This window comes from Mus caroli, chromosome 3 (assembly GCF_900094665.2).
Source record: "Mus caroli chromosome 3, CAROLI_EIJ_v1.1, whole genome shotgun sequence".
NCBI classification, from domain to species: Eukaryota; Metazoa; Chordata; class Mammalia; order Rodentia; family Muridae; genus Mus; species Mus caroli.
Window position 1 is genome coordinate 9,166,775 of NC_034572.1, and position 6,000 is coordinate 9,172,774.

Genomic DNA, 6,000 nt, shown 5'->3' on the forward strand with positions numbered 1-6,000 from the left:
CTAACTTTTTAGTTCTTTCTGAAATTTGGGTGGTTGATTTAACTCAGCTGGCATGGCTCAAACTCCTCTCCAAAGAGACTGATTCAAACTGGCTTCTCTCAGCTTCTCACTGAATTGCTCTGCTTGGACTAAAGCTAACTCTGGCAATCTCCCTAATCCTCTGGCTCCTTCTCTGACTCATCTGGCTTCACATTTTTCTCTCTGCCAGCTATTTCTGTAAAAACTAGCCCACTAAAACATCCAGACACATCACTGCACTCTCTTTCATGTCCTCTCTTTCTTGTCCATTCTTATTAGAGTTGGGCTTATCCTGTCTCTGACTCATTCTGTTAGATCTTTCTGACTCATCACGTTATCTGCCCCTTAAATTAGACATCACTTTCAGACATAGCTGCTTCCTTCTATAAACTAATTTTACCTCAATATGAACTAAGAACATGTCTCTATTCCAGCCAAAGGGATTTATGTACGTGTTGTGTCTGCATTCCAGCCCGATTACATATGCATGCCATCCCTGGCCAGAGAAGCTGTGTCTTACTGGACTAAAATTTCTCTACACAAGATAGTAAGAGAAGCATCTAACCCATAGAGCCCACATCCCTATAGCACACCATTTGCCCATAGCACATCAGAGTATGAAATATTGTATGCTCTAACCTGCTCTGCTAAGTCATTCAGGAATTAATACTTCTATATCTACTTGTTGTTTGTATATTTTAAGGACTTTGTCTTTAAATATTAATTAAATAATGAAAGCTTTAATATTTCTCAGCCAGAAACATGTGTCACAAGAGAGAGTAAATATATGAAGCTTGTTACTAGTGGTAATTTCACCGAGAAAAAAAATATGCCAATCATTCTACAGATATATAACTGCATTCTGTATCTTTAATTAAGTGAATGTTATTGAATTAGTAAAATATTACTTTTATCTGAAGAGTATTACATTACTATATTACCATAGTACTATTCTTGATTTCTATACTGTCTAGATGATTTTCTTCTTCATGTCTTCTCTATATTCTCATTTTTTTTTTACAAATAAATGATTGTTATTCCTAAATAGACACTATTGTATTTGGTTGACAGACTAAAATTGTCACTTGAAACTTATATAAATGGGATAGTTCTGCAATCAAGTTATTTCAATATAGTATGTCAGAAAAAGATATCAACAAATGTATAAATAATGTGAAATGGAAAACGACCAAGAGGGCTCACATGGTTGGCATGTTTTTAACTGTAATTTTGGTCTTCATTTATAATCAATAAAATGTTTGTATCTTTGTAGGACCTTTAACAGGAAAATAATTGTGCTTTCCATGATGAGATGTTGTTTCCTTGAGATCATATCTCATATTTATAATGGCTCAAACCCAGGAAGTAAATGATATTATAACATTTTTATATGTAATATATGAAGATTATGTATAATATCCAGGTTAGAAAAACATTCTATAACTCTCTATATTATATATATGTATATGTATATATATATATATATATATACATATAAACTTATGTTGTTTGCAGTTTATAAATTGATACACTAGAAATCTTGGTTTAAAATGATCCAAGTCAATATTATCCTGTTTTTCTTATTTTCTGCATTGTTGTTTGTGTTGCATACATAGATTTTCTTTTCTTTTCTCTTCCTTTTTTCTTTTCTTTTTTCTTCATATTTTTATTTCATATTTGGTGCATATATGACATATTTCTTACATCTTCTCTGTGAGTTAACTTACATCAAAATAGACTTAAAGGAGAACATACAGATAAAATAGCTGACATCAGATTCCAGCAAAATAGCTTCTCGTATTTTTTAAATCTACACATCATGCTTCTGTCTTTGAAGTTTCTAAGGAGGGAAACTAATTGGGGAAAATGGAAAGAAGAAAGGAATAGAAGAGGAAAGAGAAGGAAGGAGAAAGCAAAGAAGAGAGTGAGGGAGAGAGGATGGAGGAAGGAAGGAGGATGGAACGAAGTGTGGTTGGCTTGAAGGAGAGAAAATGAGGGATGGAGAGAAATTATTAATCTTGATATTAGTATCTATTAATCACTATTAATCAGTTATAATCAACCAAGTGTCAGTTCTCAGTTCTCAATGGTTCTCACAATCCACTCTCCTGAATGTAGTCCTTTATTATTATGCACACAAGGCTTATGCCAATTTTCATACCAGTGTTAAAGGGTGGAGTCCTTTCTCCTTCCTCTCTGCAGAAATATGTAAGATCTACATTTCTCCTAATATTCTCTTGGCCTGATTAAACATTGCAACTAAATTCTCAGTAATTTTATTCTTTTTTATATTTTTTCATGATTCAAACACCTAGATAGTTTTCTTTGATTCACCAAATTATTTATGATTGCAAAGCTATTGAATGTGGCAGTTTGTCTAAACATTTGGTAAACTCTCACAAACATGAGAACATGTTGAACAGTGGAGTGTGTGTGATTATTATATTACTGCTGTTAGCCTTCTGTCCTTCTCTCCCTGGACTTCTTACAGGTTGCAATTTTGTAACAGACACTGATTTCTTCCTTTCTTGAAATTTAAGGGCAAGTGCTGAGACTCATTATCCCCTCTGCAAGCACAGAGTCCTCCCTCACCTGCTTCATCCTTCACACTCTCACTGTCTCTTCAGATTTGATGATACATGAAATCCTATTTTCAATCTCTTTCTGTGAAAACAAGCCATTCCTTTTTATACTAAAGCAACCTGCATGGAGTAGTCATTCACCCTGAGGAAAAATTATGTACTTCTCTTGGAAGTACGTTGTCTGTTTCTTTTCCACAGTACATTAAAAATAGCATGAGTTTCCTCCCTCTTGTGTCTCTCTAAGAATAATGAGAATTTTTATACTCACATGTCTCCGTTTTTGATTTATTTTTTTGCTTTGTTCAAAAGTCGGTATTTAGAAAATGTCACTAGCATTTAAGGTGGTGAAAAAAAGTAATGAAATTGACAAATTTGTTTTCTTGTAAATGAAGTTGAAGTAGAAAAGGATAAATTATGATTATTTAATTACATGATGGCTACCTAATAAACAATGACATGCATGTGAAAATATATGTGTGTACATGTTTCTATTATATACATACATATATATAATAGTAACAGAAATTGAGGTTTGATCTTGGATGTGTATGATATTATAGTCAGCAGTGCTTAACTCTTGGTAAATTCAGTATTACAAAAGATACCAACATTATCAGATTTCTACTGGCATTAAAACTGTGTGGGGAAGGTATTTCCCAATCCCTACTGACTGAATTGGTGAGTGGAAAACTAGTTGTGAAAGCATGCTACCAACTCATTCCTAAGAGTATATAGTAAAAGAAAGAAAGAGGAGAAGGAGGAGGGGATTAAAGAAAAAAATCTGGCAAGAATCGAGTTTTTCTGCCATTGCAGTTTTTTGCATGTAGAAACCCTAGGACAGCTGTTTGTAGTAGGAGTATTAGAATGTTCTAAATCAGAAATCCAAGTAATCTAGACATGCATGGCCAAGTCCTATAATGGTAGACAGATGCCTGAAGAAACGGTATGGTAGGATTATATAGTCACAAGCATTTTCTTATCTAAACATTACCAAATGTTTAATCTGCCAAAGCTGAATATATTCCGTATCTGAGCAAGGGAGATTACTTTCTTGTGAATATTTGACTATATCTTTAAGCCAGAGAACATAGCGTCAGAGTTTGTCAATAACTGAAAATTTGACTTACAGCAGGTTTTTCAGAGTAGAAGATCTTCACTAGAATTGGGTAGGATTTGCTATAATTTTCCAGAACTTGCTGAAATAACAAGTCAAGGATATGGAGGTTATTCAACTGTTTCTTGATTCTTCACATTGAAGATATCATTGATTATATATTGTTGCCACAAAGAACAAATAAAGTGCTTAGAGTAAAAGGCTTCTAAGAATAAGAGCTATCTTATTACCACCTGAGGGATCAAGTGTATGTTACTACACACCATGATGGGTGGTTGGTTATCCATGGACAAGTTGAGTGCCATAGTAGAGAGTTTCTATTCTCATTCTACATAGACCATACATTTTTTTGTTGCTTTTAGATGCCATTTTTCTATCCTGAAGCCTGCAAATTATGTCATAGTATGGACAAATCCATAAATTTACATAAATAAATCTATCACAACCTTCCATTTCCTAATAATGTTATCTGCAAATTCTGTCTGTTCCACCCAGTGCTCTCCTCCATGGCTGCCAATCTTTGCATCCTCATTGTTCATCTTGATCTTGTATGGACTGGAGAATATAGACAGGAACAAAATCATTGGGATGGAAACTATGAAGTTTCTCTCTAAACTATGACAACATGAACTGGGCTTCTTTCTTGCAGTTGGAGATTTGAACCTCATAAGGACAAGTTACTTAAATAAGGAAGTTTTGCTGATAATAGCGGAGAGTACTTCTCAGGTAGGAAAAGGAGTAATTGGCCTCAGAAAGTCTATGAAGGAAGAGGGTTTTTTGTGACTGCATAACAAGCACATATATGTTCATGTACATTGTCAAGGATGTCAGTGGTGTGTACCATATGAAATAATAACCTGCATATGCTATGGACTTAATGGAAGTTCCATGAAGAGGTTATCATTAAATCCATGAATATTCCCCTAAATCTAAACTTAGATGAGAGAATTAAGGCAGATGAGGTAATTCAAAGCTAAAAGATTCTCAAGTAGTCAGAATTATCTCAGTGAGCAATGTTTTGGATCACACACTTAAGTCCCAGGGCACATATACCCTACAGCTGTGACATTTCACCCTGCTTACCATATTCCTCTCCCCTGTGCTAGAAAATGCCCAAGGATCTATATGTTAATTATGCTATTTCATTTCCAGTGTGCTGCATGTTAAGATGTGATATTGTGAGTCATAAAAAGATCTCTTTCACCCAATCCCAACAGCAGAAGACAAATTTTTCCTACATTTATTTGACTGAGAGGTATATCTTTAGGCATATTAGAAATATAAGGTTCCTCTATTAAATTTGGTCTTATACAAATCTAGAATAAATATATGTTTCTCTTAGCTTAAACCATTCAAATGATTAGTTCGGATATAAAAATCATCTAGGGACACCAATCCTGTACTTCATCAGAACATGAGTCAGCAGAATGCTGTAATATGATTTGTTGACTACACATTTATAGAAATACTGGTATTGTTCTTTTCACACGTATAACTGAAAAGGCTGAATATGAACTCTAAATTTTCAAACACCAGCTTGGATTGATCATGGAGGAAATTGATAGAATTTAATAGTTCTATTTACAGGTAATGTGAAGGAAGAAATAGAGAAAAATGGAGGGGGCAGATTTTAACTTAAGGTGGCAGATGGAGAGTAATACAGAGGGAGAGGGAAGGACAGATAATTAACACTAAGGACATTTGAAAAAGCTATAAAGAAACATTGTTTTGCAAGCTAACTTAAAGATACTTATATGGAGTGTGTTAAACTGAGTTATGCTATACAGTAGAGTAACACTTTCCCCAAGAGGCATAGGCTTTTTCCAAAAGCCCTGGTACCAGGCAAGGAACACCTCCTTTTCATTCTATGTCAGAGGAGTACAGGTGATTCCTAAAATAATATAGGTTATAATTATTATCCCCAACTGCCTCCCAAAACATGAAGGTTTCACTGTATGGCTGAAGAGACAACACACTTCAGACAGGTATTTGGATAATTTGAGTTAAAGCTTACTTGGAAATCTCTTTCTTGAGTGCTTGCTCTTACAGTACCATAAAGTGCTATGTGAGCTGCCAGGGGAGAAAAAACAATCAGAAACCTACCCATGTGAAGTCAGTGAATCACAGAAATGGACAGCCAAGATATTCTACAAAGCAATGGACAGATAAGATATCCCACAATACTGCATAATGTCTTCTTCTTCTTCTTCTTCTTCTTCTTCTTCTTCTTCTTCTTCTTCTTCTTCTTCTTCTTCTTCTTCTTCTTCTTCTTCTTCTTCTTCCTCC

The 6,000-nt window shown here is 34.5% G+C and overlaps 1 protein-coding gene across 5 annotated transcripts in view; it reads left to right on the forward strand.

Annotated features, from left to right (window-relative positions):
- The window catches only part of Ralyl (RALY RNA binding protein like), a 677,233-nt gene that overhangs the window by 108,792 nt on the left and 562,441 nt on the right, over positions 1–6,000 (forward strand). The window lies entirely within an intron of this gene.